General features: G+C 39.4%; 1 protein-coding gene across 44 annotated transcripts in view; it reads right to left on the bottom strand.

Moving 5' to 3' along the window:
• SOX5 (SRY-box transcription factor 5) overlaps positions 1 to 15,277 on the bottom strand; it is a 1,169,920-nt gene that overhangs the window by 594,736 nt on the left and 559,907 nt on the right. For 31 of the 44 annotated variants that reach the window (XM_086401754.1, XM_086401750.1, XM_086401759.1 and 28 more), the window contains one exon: positions 1,136 to 1,177. The exons of the other annotated variants lie outside the window; for them this stretch is intronic. The gene's annotated coding sequence lies outside the window, so the exon portion shown is untranslated. The remainder of the gene's footprint in view (positions 1 to 1,135; positions 1,178 to 15,277) is intronic. 44 annotated transcript variants of the gene reach the window in all.

Genomic DNA, 15,277 nt, shown 5'->3' with positions numbered 1-15,277 from the left:
AATTAAATGTGCTTTATTTTTCCTTAAAACATTACAAGGCTATTGTCTTTGTCTTCCTATGGTTTTGGACCTCACTTTGTGCTCTACTATACCTTGGACTCAAAAAGGGTATGCTCAATAAATATTTGTTATATAGAACAATGAATATGTGTGTGTGTGTGTGTGTGTGTGTGTATATATATATATATATATATATATATATATACATATATATATATATATATATATGTATATATATATATATATATATGAACTTGCTCAGGGCTCATGACTTACTCATGACTCAAGAACTCACATCTCAGAAGGGTTGCACTCTTAAAATATGCCTGTTAATACATAAGGATGTGTTCACATGACAGAGTTTATAGCCTAAGTTCTCTTTATCAGAAGAGTGTAGGGACACAGGGCACAAATATAGGCTATTAGCTAAAGAGATTTCATACACATTCCTCTGAGATACTAATTTTTAAGCTGAGGTTGAAAATGAAAACTGGAAGGTAATTATCCTTAATTTCCAAATGCTTTAATTTTAAAATTAAACCCAGTTGCATAGAAAAGCCTCCCTGATGAAGAATGGCAATTTGCTTTGCAATGAGGAACAAAAGGGTATAATAGTTTGGGGATTAGAGGGTATGCAATGGTCAGATTCGTGTGCAGTTACCATAATAACGACAATGGATTGGCGGAGAGATTAAATTCAAGAACCTGATCTCGACTAGCTGCTTGTTCTGGACTCCAGGTCTGATTACTCAGTGTCTTCCAACCCCTTGAAGATGAAGGAAGAGGAACTAACCAGTTGCAGGTATCAAATACAATGACATGAAAAAGGCAAGAACCATATGGATGTTGTGTAGTAGTGACGTTCTTGCTAATCAAAGATCAGAAGTCCAGTTTCCACAGGCAAGCCACTTGCTTCTAATCAACTCTTGGTACACATGATGATAGATTTGAGAATATTCAAGCTAATAAGATAAAGACTGGGGACAGATACCTCCAAAATGATTAATCACTAAATAGGTTCCATGCCAAAGTCCATGACTTTAAATTGTCAGTTGCCCGCAATGACCACCGTCAACGTTCCCATCTCCTCACCTCAGTCCCAGGCCCTTGATTTCCACGGAGCATCAATCCTTACCTTTTCTGTCTCTCCTTTGCCAACAACACAAAGGCTCAGTACCTATAATTACAAAACCACATGAATCCTGAATTAATTTGGAGTAGGATGAGGACATAGTCAACTTCACTATAAAGGAGCTGTGCTCCTAAGAAGGGGCTATGCTTATCAATCCATGCATCCCTTTATTTTTTCCTTCCAAAAGTATGATAATACCTCAAGGAACTTATAACCTAAATATACATAACAGGATTTCAAGAATTGTGCATTAAAAGAATAAATACAGAATGAACAAATGTGCTGGGGATTAAAATGGTCGTAATTCTGTAATGAACCAACCATATGAATTTGCCAAAAAGATATAAACCCTCTCCTGATTATCAGTTGATATGGAGGGCTGAGAAATGTAGAGTGTTCTTAAAATTTGATCTTATTTACTAAAAAGAGTCAATACAGAAAAAAAACACACACACACAATTTGATAAATGTACGTATTTGGAAGATTTAATAAAATCCTGAACTTTAAGATGGCATAAAGTAGAAATCAATCTACTAAATTAATTTAATAAAGGAGGAAGTGGCAGAGGATGAAATGGTTAGGTAGCATCACCAAGTCAATGGACATAAATTTGAGCAAACCCTGGGACACAGTGGAAGACAGAGTAGACTGGCAGGCTACAGTCCATGAGGTCACAGAGTCAGACATGACTTAACAACTGAACACAACAACAAAGAAATCAATCAAATATTAAAAACTGTAAAAACAGTCTAAATTTTGGGTTGGCCAAAAAGTTCATTCCAGTTTTCCTTTAACATATTATGGAAAAACCCAAACAAATTTTTGGTCAACCCAAGAGCTTCTGATAAAGACATAGTGAAAAAAAAGATGAAGTAGACACACATAATAGGTGATCAATAAGTGCTTTCTAACACAATTAATCCCTGTAAAATCATTTTGGAAGTAAAATAGAGCGAGAGGTCCATCTAGTCAAAGCTATGGTTTTTCCAGTAGTCATGTATGGATGTGAGAGTTGAACCACAAAGAAAGCTGAGAGCCAAAGAATTGATGCTTTTGAACTGTGGTATCAGAGAAGACTCTTGACAGTCTCTTACACTGCAAGGAGATCAAACCAATCCATCCTAAAGGAGATCAGTCCTGAATATTCATTGGAAGGACTGATGCTGAAGCTGAAGCTCCAATACTTTGGCCACCTGATATGAAGAACTGACTCATTGGAAAAGACCCTGATGCTGGGAAAAATTGAAGGCAGGAGGAGAAAGGGACGACAGAGGATGAGTTGGTTGGATGGTTATCACCAACTCGATGGACATGAGTTTGAACAGGCTCCAGGAGTTGGTGACGGACAGGGAAGCCTGGCATGCTGCAGTCCATGAGGTCACAAAGAGTGGGGCATGACTGAGCGACTGAACTGAACTGAGAAATACTAAGAAAAAGAATGAACAAAAAAGTGTGGAAACTAGAATTGATGTTGTTTGCACATAAATAGAATAAGCAGCAAATTCCAGAGGGTAAGTATCTACAGAAACATTTTTCAGTGTTTATCAGAAGAGCAGAACTGTGGTACATTTTTGCAGAAATCAGTTAACACATCACAGAAACAAAACCACCTCTGGTATAAAACGTACCAGTGGTTAAAAGTTCACAGTCACCCTTAAAAATGTCTTAAGGCACACAGAAAGGAAAAAATTACTCTTATTTGCAACTAAGCAATGGGGGAAAAGGTGAAGAGTAAGCAATTATCCAAAATGGCACAGAGTTAAAACCAACAACAAGATGAACATAGGTGGTCAGAGATTCCATTTAACCTTTCACCTAAAGGTTGCCATCTTCCCGAGAGAACTGATTCTACCTCGGTTCTGATTCAGAAGGAAGAGAGTCACTTTCTGAGTCACAGCATCACCCTGGTTTTCCTTTCGGTCCTCTGTTCCAAGCCTACCAAATCCCATCCCATTTTAACTTGGCTAAAGGTGGCCTGGCCGGCACTAGAATTTAATGCTTCCATAAATGAACTCTGATTGACATGAACGATGAGTCACTCTCAGAAAAACTTGTATTGCTGCCATTTGGTCAGTTTGGGGTTTGTTTTTAAAAAGAACGCCAGTTGAGGTTGAGTAGAAGCCAGGGTGTGTTTTTATTTGATGTCTCAAATAAAAATAAAGAGCTGGGTATGAATAATCAAAGTGGCAGGCGCCTCCCTGGATACTTCTAAACCTTCCAAAAGCAGTCCCCAGGCTCAGCAAAATGTAATATAGTAAAAACAACCATCAACAGTATTAGTACCAAGAGTTTGCTCCAGAAAAATAAAGTAATTCTGAGTCCCCTCTAGTCCCAAACTCTAGTGCTTTTCAACAATATATTAAGTTAAAATATCCTTTTTGGAGGATGATAGTCCTAGAAAAAATATCTTTGGAAATTAGAAGAATATCAGATAAAAGAAAGATATGTACTCTTATCTAGTATAACTCAAAACAAACAGATTCTTCTAATTAGTCATATATACTGTATCGCTCTCTATGTGCTAAGTCATGTTCAACTCTTCACAACCCTATGGACGTGCAGCCTGCCAGGCTCCTCCATCCATGGGAATCTCCAGGCAAGAATACTGGAGTGGGTTACCATGCCCTTCTCTAGGGAATCTTCCCAACCCAGGGACTGAACTCCAGTTTCTTAAGTCTCCTGCTTTGGCAGGTGAGTTCTTTACCACTAGTACCACCCGGGAAGCTCATATCACCCTCTAGTAGGAGACATATGGTCAGCTTCTTGTTCTTCTGAGACTGATCATCAGTTTTATGGATTAAGCATTCTCTTCACTCCCCTCTATACAGCTTTTATTTTCTTTGGATAGTTCACAATACCTACACAATTAGGAAATAGAGAGAGAGGGGATAGGGTGAAGAAGAGGTAGTTAAAAGCAAGAGGAAACTAAAACTGAGAATAAATAAGCGATGGATCAATTCTTTAAAAAACAAGTTTATTGTGACAAGAAAGGGAAAATAGTAGGTAAAACGGGGCTTCTATAAAGTTTATGGATTTTGTCAACAATGTTTCCAAAAAAAGAATCAGAGATGAGAGGCAAGTATACAACAGGACAGTGGGAAATACTGATAACATTGTTCCAAATATTTGGAACATTGAATCAAAAGAAATCTGGGACTTTTTATTCTAATGTGGAATAAAGAACAACGTAAAGAATATTAGGAAAATTTGTACTCCTACATTATGATGTATTTGGAAGTAATTAACCCTGTAGTTATACATCAAGATGATACATAAAAAGATATTTCAGAAAACTTGTGATGAAAAAGAACTTTCAATTGCGCATGATCTGAGTCAAGTTAAATGGCTACTGCCTAGCTGCAAAATGCTACTACTGATTTTCTCATGCCCTCGGCAAAACTGCTGCTATAGTATTTTTATTTCAAGAAGGGCCAAAGCCTTTCATATACATTAGCACCTTAACCACCAGTTTATTTCTGAGATAGATAGGTATTGTTATCACACTATAAACACAAGGCAAACAGATGCAGAGGGGCTGGTCTAGTGAGCCCTGAGAGTGTCCTGAACTAGTCTAGTGAGGCGTACCTTTTCCTCTCACCTAGAGTTGGAGCCTCAAGAATAGAGACCAATTTCAACACAGCCCCAGGCAGTTAGCACAGCCCTAGAAACTTAGTAAGGACTTTTCTTAAGTTGAAAATTGAGCTCAGTGATTCAGAAAGATCTCTTGGATCAGACTGCTGCCATAATCAGAAAATAATACTTAGTATCTTCAAATGCACCCCAGCTTTTGGATCTTCAAAGGAATAGAAAAATCTTCCTAAAGAAGGGAACTGACTGTAGACCTTTCTGTGAGCCCTTTGACAATGACCGTGAAGTGTTTTTAATTGTGCTGTGTTTAAATCACAGCATGGAAACTAAAGTCATGCTCTCTGTTCCAAAGTCTTGCTTCAGAAACAGATGGACATGTTTCCTCTGCATGGCAAATCCATGGCCTCACACACCAAAGTGAGTTTCACCTTCACCCTGGATTTCCCAGAGGAGTAAAAGACATAGTTCTTCTCTATGTAAAAGTGAAAAAGTGAAAGTGCTAGTCGCTCCATCATGTCTGACTCTGCAACCCCAAGACCATAGGCCGCAAAGCTCCTCTGTCCATGGAATTCTGTGGGCAAGAATACTGGAGTGGGTTCTAATTCCCCGCTCCAGGGGATCTTCCAGAGCCAGGGACCGAACTTGGGTTAGTTAAAAGCTTAATAATTTTTTTTTTATTTTATTTTTAAACTTTACGTAATTGTATTAGTTTTGCCAAATATCGAAATGAATCCGCCACAGGTATACATGTGTTCCCCATCCTGAACCCTCCTCCCTCCTCCCTCCCCATACCATCCCTCTGGGTCGTCCCAGTGCACTAGCCCCAAGCATCCAGTATCGTGCATCGAACCTGGACTGGCAACTCGTTTCTTACATGATATTTTACATGTTTCAATGTCATTCTCCCAAATCTTCCCACCCTCTCCCTCTCCCACAGAGTCCATAAGACTGTTCTATACATCAGTGTCTCTTTTGCTGTCTCGTACACCGGGTTATTGTTACCATCTTTCTAAATTCCATATATATGCGTTAGTATACTGTATTGATGTTTTTCCTTCTGGCTTACTTCACTCTGTATAATAGGCTCCAGTTTCATCCACCTCATCAGAACTGATTCAAATGTATTCTTTCTAATGGCTGAGTAATACTCCATTGTGTATATGTACCACAGCTTTCTTATCCATTCATCTGCTGATGGACATCTAGGTTGCTTCCATGTCCTGGCTATTATAATTTTTTAATCACATAGTTGCCATGAAATTATTAAGCTTTTAATTTTACATGAGGGGCTCCTGATGGTTCAGATGGTAAAGAATCTGCCTGCAATGCAGGAGACCGGAGTTCGATCCCTGGGTTGGGAAGATCCCCTGGAGCAGGGAATTGCTACCCACTCCAGCATTCTTGCCTGGAGAATTCCATGGACAGAGGAGCCTTGCCGGCTATAGCTCATGGTGTTGAGAAGAGTCAGACATGACTGAGTGACTTTCAGTTTTCATGTGATTAAAAGAGAGTTTTGCACAGTTTTAGAGCTGCAGCATTGTAACAACTAACTGTAATCAGGACAGACCTTAGCTTTACAAGTGGAGATCAGATATGGGGAAAGATCTCGAGCTGAGACAGTTGTGGTTACACTGTGACAGATGAGTATATCTGCATAAGGAAAATCCCCTAGTTAGGGACCACAGCAGGATCCCATCCATCACATTACATGGGAGCTCAGAGAACTGAACCTCTTGAAGCATTTTTGGCAGCAGGGAGAACTTCTAGCATCCTAATGCTTTTACAAGGCTGGATTTTCCTTTTCTCCCCCATGTGCTTCAAGATTTCATAACATGAGAAACATAGGAGCAAAAGTTAAAATGCTTTAATGGTCCCCATAGGCTATTTAAATAAACACTGTGATTGCAATTTAGACAATCTGGAGTCCATTCAATATTAAATCTCCACCCTAAGCTACAGCTACTACACAAATAGGGAATTCATGGTATACTCCACATGGCCATTTACTACTGCAAAGACTGCCTCTTGACAATCGTGGGGAGGAGTTAGCCAGGCCTGACATTACACCAGTTAAATCTGTCAACAACTGGAGAGAAAGCTCTGCTGAACAAACACACTGATCCCTCTCACACAGCCTGTCTTTGTCCTGACAATGCTACAACTCCACTAATCTCATACCATCTTCAGCCATGCAAGCAGAAACTTCTTTTGCAACCAGCTGTAACAAAAGATGCCTTTCTTTATTTTTACACACTGTATGTATATGTTTGTGCTGTCCCTTCCGCTTCCGCCCCCGCCATTTCCACTCCATCCTACAGACCCGATCCTAAATAAAGCCTGATGGGAAGAAGTCATAAGTTAGTCCTCATCTCAGATAAATACATGAAGAAAGAGGCCAGAGGATTGATCAGGTCCTTTTGACCAGGCCCTCATAAAAATAATACTCAATGATGCACAGTTTTGTCTGCACCAGGGGAAAGAATAGATTTGAGAAGTAAGCAGGCAATAAATATCCTAAAATATGGTGTGCCAAATTGAAACAACTGGGTGGTGAAATGCATAGAACCACTGAGTGTTGCTCCAACAACTTCCAGGCACCAGGGGCTTCAAGGAATCATGGTGCTCTTTTTCACTTTTATGTATTGTTGAAAAAAGTATTGTATGAGAGTAACATGTTAGCTATGGCATTAGTAAAATATGATTATTAACTGATATTTTCCTAGCTATAAAAATTAATATAGTATTTATGTGTTGGGATAAAATGAATATTTTTAGGTATAATTTACGTTCAGTACAATGAAATGTCTTAATACAGCTAAAAGAATTTTTACCTATGTACTTATCTATGTAATAACATTCAGGTTAAGAGATAACTTATTTCTGTTGCCCCAGATGGTTTATTTCCGCTCATTCTCAAGTCAATTCTCCACCACAGGTAATGAATACATGGATAAATTTTGTCTAGAGCAAAACTAGACTAATTTTGCCTAACTGCCACAGATGGTAGTTGTTGGGTTAGTCCTTCAGTTGTGTCTGACTCTTTGTGACCCCAGGGCCTGTAGCCCACCAGGCTCCCCTTTCCATGGGATTTCCCAGGCATGAATGCTAGAGTGGTTAGCCTTTTTCCTTCTCCGGGGGATCTTCCTGGTCCAGGGGTCAAACCGGGGTCCCCAGCATTGTAGGCAGATTCTTCACTGCCTGAGCCACCAGGGAAGTTTTGCCTAAAACAAACATCTTCAAGTGTTACATGCCAAATACTATGTTGCAAATTTTCTTGCCTTATCTCATTTTAACTTCAGTTAATCCTAAGTACAAGAGGAGACAAGTATTTCTGTACCAGGTTTCCAAAAGAAAGGATAAGAAACTCAATCAACATAAAATTGCATCTGAAATTCTAAATCTATTACACTCAAGTGAGGTTCTACTATATTTATATTGTATAGACCATTAAATATGCCCTGTGATTAATGGTATAAAATTAAATGCACAGCATAAGGCACTGGTAATAAGAATATCAATCCCATTCTATTTGGCAGGAACTGGGCTATTGACTTTATTGCCTTATTTAATCCTCTTATCAACCCTGTAAGGCAGCTATTACTATCTTCATTTTGCAGATGGCTCAAGAAGGTGAGAAGATTTGCCCACTTTTAAGTAATAACTGTATTCAAATCTTGTACTTTCTGATTCCGAGTGCTTAGTTTACAGTAAGTGGTCAATAAATGTGTGTTACGTCACTGCATTAAAAGAGGATTAAAAATGCGTGAGAAAGAGTAGGCTATGAAAATGCTAAGCAAATTTGTTTATCACTTTGATGATAACATTTACAGGAAAAAAATGACAGAACCTGAATGTCAGATGAAATCTTAGACATTACTTAGTCTCTTCCCCTTATTTTATGGGGACCATTTTCTAACAGCCTTCATTGAATCTGTTACAATATTGTTTATGTTCTATGTTTGGGGGGTTTTGGCCACAAAGCATGTGGATTTTAGCTCCCCAACCAGGAATCTAACTCTCATGCCCTGCATTGGAAGGCAAAGTCTCAACCACTGGATCACCAAAGAATTCCCTCTTCCCCTTATTTTAGAGATGAATGAACTGAAACACAAGTGACCTGTTCAAAGACCCAGAGTCAGCTAATGTTAAACTTTGAACTGGAATTCAGGTTTCTCTGTTCTCATTAAGGTGTTGTGCTGCTGCTGCTGCTAAGTCGCTTCAGTCGTGTCCGACTCTGCGCGACCCCACCGACAGCAGCCCACTAGGCGTTAGCTATGTTCTGTTTCTTCGGTTGTGAATCAAGTACATGGCATGGTTTCTAAATAAGTTTGCAACTAAATTTGATAAGTTTATCAATGCTGCCAACAGCAGTGACAACTAATGTATGTTCCTGAATGAAAAAACAGACTGCCATATAAAAGATTTGCATGATCAAGTAAATCATTAAATATACTCAACCACCAAAATTTATGGAGCTGGTAGTATCTATAGTGAAAGTCAGAAATACATGAGAACAGTGATGGCAGCAAATATGAAGAAACTTGAGACCGATTGAGACGACAGTGCAGGCTCACAGGTTTGAAAAGAGAATCATCCAAAGTTAACCCTTCATTTCATCAAGGAGGAAGTGTGCACAAGGAGATGAGAGCCTTGACCATGGCCACAAAGCTCCTTAGGGGCACTAAGTATGGCCACAGGCACTAACTCCCAGGCCAGGATTTTGTCTGTTAGCACTGTTTCACCCACTACTCAATGAGACATTGCCAAAGAAAACCTACTCCTCACCTGAAAAAGTGAAATAAAATTAAATATTAATATTAAAGTTTTACATGCTTTAAAAGATACCCATACAAACATTAGCAGTACAATGATCAAACAGCTTCTACTTTGAATGCATTGTCGAACTAGACTTTGGTAATTAGGACATGTTAATTTTGAAAAGATTACTAAAAAAAAAAGCATAAACAAGTCTTAGAGAGTGTTGGGGTGTAAGATAACGTCTTTCAACTCATTCACTATACTAAAGTGTACAGCTCAAAAATGGAAAATATAGTTTTTAAAAAAGATTTTTCTGTGACGTGTCATGATGGAATGCACTTTTCTTCTCCATTTGAAACTGTCAACGATGCACAAGTGATTTCATCCTGTGAACCCATAAGAAATGGAACTACATGCAAGCCTTCCAGCTGTTGTTCATCCAGAATTGTGATATTTATTCTGGAAGAAGCAAACAATAGACGCTTTTAGAGAATGGGAGTTCACCTGGTTCTTACACTATATGAGCTCAAATTCACTTTTCTAGTGAATAAACATCTTGTAAAAGAAGCACACCATCACCATCACCAAAAAAGGGAAAAAAAAAAAAAAAAAAGGAGAAGCACATGTAAATGGGCTAAAGCTCATTTACACTCTGGACTTCATAGACAATCTTAACTTTAATTTTTATCTTCCATACCTCTCCCATATATACTGTAACTAACAAGTAACTCTTGGAGGCACTTCTTTAGAAACATGTCTTTTTTTTTTTTTTTTTCCCCTATCCATTTCAACATCTTATCTTGCTATCTTCTATAAAAATGGCCTCTTCATTTTCTGCAACAATAACTTACAGTTTCTTTAAAGATGACATGAAATGTGTTTTCAGCTCTCTTTCCTGATTTACAGCCATTTTCAATAAAACTGCCAACTAGGCATGAGAATCTATGAAAACACTTCTGGGTTCCTGAAGGACCATATATCATTTTCAAATGAACATCTATATTAGAAAACAGACTTTTTCAATAATGATTCAAATTTAGATCTGTTACCTAGAAAGTGCTCTGATTGCACACTTCTGATACCTTCTTAAAAGAAAAATATACACACAATGAATTTAAGCAATTGGATTACTGTGATATTGAATGGTTTGTCTTGGAAACGAACAGAGATCATTCTGTCATTTTTGAGATTGCATCCAAGTACTGCATTTCGGACTCTTTTGTTGACCATGATGGCTACTCCATTTCTTCTAAGGGATTCCTGCCAGCAGTAGTAGATATAATGGTCATCTGAGTTAAATTTACCCATTCCAGTCCATTTTAGTTCACTGATTCCGAAAATGTCAACGTTAACTCTTGCCATCTCCTGTTTGACCACTTCCAATTTGCCTTGATTCATGGACCTAACATTCCAGGTTCCTATGCAACATTGCTCTTTACAGTATCGGACTTTGCTTCTATCACCAGTCACATCCACAGCTGGGTACTGTTTTTGCTTTGGCTCCATCCCTTCATTCTTTCTGGAGTTATTTCTCCACTGATCTCCAGTAGCATATTGGGAAGCTACTGACCTGGGGAGTTCCTCTTTCAGTATCCTATCATTTTGCCTTTTCATACTGTTCATGGGGTTCTCAAGGCAAGAATACTGAAATGGTTTGCCATTCCCTTCTCCAGTGGACCACATTCTGTCAGACCTCTACTCCATGACCTGCCCTTCTTGGGTGGCCCCACAGTGCATGGCTTAGTTTCATTGAGTTAGACAAGGCTGCGGTCCTAGTGTGATTAGATTGACTAGTTTTCTGTGATTACGGTTTCAGTGTGTCTGCCCTCTGATGCCCTCTTGCAACACCTACCATCTTACTTGGGTTTCTCTTACCTTGGATATGGGGTATCTCTTCATGGCTGCTGGGAGATGGTGATGGACAGGGAGCCCTGGCGTGCTGCGATTCATGGGGTTGCAAAGAGTCATACACGACTGAGTGACTGAACTGAACTGAACATGACTCTTAAAGAGTGTACCAGTTACAATGGTGTTAGCATGGAAATTTAAGAAATATCTTGTCTTTAAAAGCTAGCTTAAGTCATTAATCCATGAGATTTAAAGTAAATTTGGTTCACTGGAAATTAAACACTACTAAGGGGCTTCCCTGGTGGCTCAGTGGGTAAAGAAATCACCTGCAATGAAGAAGACCTGGGTTGTTCAATCCCTAGGTTGGGAAGACCCCCTGAAGAAGGAAATTGCAGCCCACTCCAGCATTATTCCTTCAAAATCCCGTGGACAGAGGAGCCTGGTGGGCTACAGGCCATGGGGTCACAAAGAATCAGACACAACTGAGTGACTAAACCACCACCATTTACTATAAAGATGCTGAATATATATTAAGTTGCACTCAATACATAACTATCTTTGTTTCTATCAAAGTTCAATGTAGACAAATATAGAATAAGTTCACTTAACTAACTGCCTCCATTTTTTCCCCCCAAATCCACTTTTTACTTGTAAGATCATAGATATTTACAAATGAGATTACAGGTGTGCTTGATCTATCATCAGGCTCCACACAAGAATCATATGAATGTGTTTCCTCTTATCTCAACACTTACAGTTCAGTTCAGTTCAGTCGCTCAGTCGTGTCCGACTCTTTGTGACCCCATGAATTGCAGCACCCCGGGCCTCCCTGTCCATCACCACTCCCGGAGTTCACTCAGACTCACGTCCATCGAGTCGGTGATGCCATCCAGCCATCTCATCCTCTGTTGTCCCCGTCTCCTCCTGCCCCCAATCCTTCCCAGCAATCAGAGTCTTTTCCAATGAGTCAACTCTTCGCATGAGGTGGCCAAAGTACTGGAGTTTCAGCTTTAGCATCAGTCCTTTCAAAGAACACCCAGGACTGATCTTTAGAATGGACTGGTTGGATCTCCTTGCAGTCCAAGAGACTCTCGAGAGTCTTCTCCAACACCACAGTTCAAAAGCATCAATTCTTCGGCGCTCAGCTTTCTTCACAGTCCAACTTTCACATCCATACATGACCACAGGAAAAACCATAGCCTTGACTAGATGGACCTTTGTTGGCAAAGTAATGGCTCTGCTTTTGAATATGCTATCTAGGTTGGTCATAACTTTCCTTCCAAGGAGTAAGGGTCTTTTAATTTCATGGTTGCAATCACCATCTGCAAACAATTTTTAAATTCTACATCTCCACTAGATCATAGATGATACCAAACTCCGTAGATCAAATCCAACCTGTATATCTGATTCTAATTCTATAGAAAGACAGTGAATGATCTCACAATCTTAAATAGGGAAGAAAAAAAAGAAGCTACCATCTGCACCTGGATAGCTACAGCAGTAATTATAAAAACTAATTATTAAAAACAGTTAAACATTGCTGTACATCTTAGAACCTATTTGATTAATGACAAGAGTAGTGACAGACAGTTGCAATATGGAATCTAATGTTTATACTCAAACAGTACATCAGTCATTGAGCCCAAATGTACCTTACTCCCACACAAACCTGGTGTCATGCTCAATGTTTATTTCTGTAAATTACCAAATAAAGCTCAATATTCAATTTAAGAAGTCTTATTTTTTTTTTCACATGAACAAAATTTGTACCTGTAAAAGAAAATCCCAAAGCCTTTCAAACCACACTCTCGAATTAACTTTCACAATTTATCCGAGACTTTTATCACAATTCTCTCAAAAGTTTGTGCCTTATGCTGAAATCTTAACTATGACTATAGTATGACAGAGAAATTTGGTCTCTACTCTTTAGATTGCATTGTTTTTTACCCTCCAACATAAATCTGCTGCTTTCCTGCTAATAGGATATTTCAGTTCAGTTTGGTCACTCAGTTGTGTCCCACTCTTTGCGACCCCAGGGACTGCAACACGCCAGGCCTCCCTGTTCATCACCAACTCCCTGAATTTTCTCAAACTCATGTCTATTGAGTCTGTGATGCCATCCAACCATCCCATCCTCTGTCATCCACTTCTCCTCCACCTTCAATCTGTCCCAGCAGCAGGGTCTTTTCAAATGACTCATTTCTTCCCATCAGGTGGCCAAAGTATTGGAGTTTCAGCTTCAGCATCAGTCCTTCCAATGAATATTCAGGACTGATTTCCTATAGGATGGACTGGTTGGATCTCCTTGCAGTCCAAGGGACTCTCAAGAGTCTTCTTCAACACCACAGTTCAAAAGCATCAATTCTTCAGTGCTCAGCTTTCTTCACAGTCCAACTCTCACATCCATACATGACCACTGGAAAAACCATAGCCTTGACTAGACGGACCTTTGTTGGCAAAGTAATGGCTCTGCTTTTTAATATGCTGTGTAGGTTGGTCATAACTTTTCTTCCAAGGAGTAAGCATCTTAATTTTATGGCTGCAGTCACCATCTGCAGTGATTCTGGGAGCCCAAAAAAATTAATTTTGGGACTGTTTCCACTGTTTCCCCATCTATTTCCCATGAAGTAATGGGACCAGATACCATGATCTTAGTTTTCTGAATGTTGAGTTTTAAGACAACTTTTTCACTCTCCTCTTTCACTTTCATCAAGAGGCTCTTTAGTTTTTTTCGCTTTCTGCCATGAGGGTGGTGTCATCTGCATATCTGAAATTATTGGTATCTCTTCCGGCAATCTTGATTCCAGCTTGTGCTTCATTCCGCCCAGCTCTGCATATACCTTAAATCAGCAGGGTGACAATATACAGCCTTGATGTACTCCTTACCCTATTTGGAAACAGTCTGTTGTTCCATGTCCAGTTCTAACTGTTGCTTCCTGACCTGTATCCAGATTTCTCAAGAGGCAGGTCAGGTGGTCTGGTATTCCCATCTCTTTCAGAATTTTCCACAGTTTGTGGTGATCCACGCAGTCAAATTCTTTGGCACAGTCCACAAAGCAGAAATAGATGATTTTCTGGAACTCTCTTGCTTTTGCAATGATCCAGTGGATGTTGGCAATTTGATGTGTGGTTCCTCTGCCTTTTCTAAATCCAGCTTGAACATCTGGAAGTTCACGGTTCACGTATTGCTGAAGCCTGGCTCAGAGAATTTTGAGCATTACTTTACTAGTATGTGAGATGAGTGCAATTGTGCAGTAGTTTCAGCATTCTTTGGCATTGCCTTTCTTAGGGACTGGAATGAAAACGGACCTTTTCCAGTCCTGTGGCCACTGCTGAGTTTTCCACATTTTCTGGCATATTGAGTGCAGCACTTTCACAGCATCATCTTTTAGGATTGGAAATAGCTCAACTGGAATTCCATTACCCCCACTAGCTTTGTTCGTAGTGATGCTTCCTAAGGCCCACTTGACTTCACATTCCAAGATGTTTGGCTCTAGGTTGGTGATCACACCATCATGATTATCTGGGTCAGGAAGATTTTTTTTGTACAGTTCTTCTGTGTATTCTTGCCACCTCTTCTTAATATCTTCTTATTCTTTTAGGTCCATACCATTTCTGTCCTTTTTTGAGCCCATCTCTGCATGAAATGTTCATTTGGTATCTCTAATTTTCTTAAAGAGATCTCTAGTCTTTCCCATTCTATTGTTTTCCTCTATTTCTTTGCACTGATCACTGAGGAAGGCTTTTTTATCTCTCTATGCTATTCTTTGGAACTCTGCATCAAGTGGATATATCTTTCCTTTTCTCCTTTGCCTTTCACTTCTCTTCTTTTCACAGCTATTTTTAAGCCCTCTTCAGACAACCATTCTGCCTTTTTGCATTTCTTTTTCTTGGGGATGGTCTTGATCCCTGTCTCCTGTACAACATCATAAACGTCCGTCCATAGTTCA

This window comes from Bos grunniens, chromosome 5 (assembly GCF_055505025.1).
Source record: "Bos grunniens cultivar Pamir isolate PY7600 chromosome 5, Bosgru_T2T1.0, whole genome shotgun sequence".
Lineage (NCBI taxonomy): Eukaryota > Metazoa > Chordata > Mammalia > Artiodactyla > Bovidae > Bos > Bos grunniens.
The sequence above is the reverse complement of the archived record's forward strand: the minus strand, read 5'-3'. Positions and strand labels throughout refer to the sequence as shown.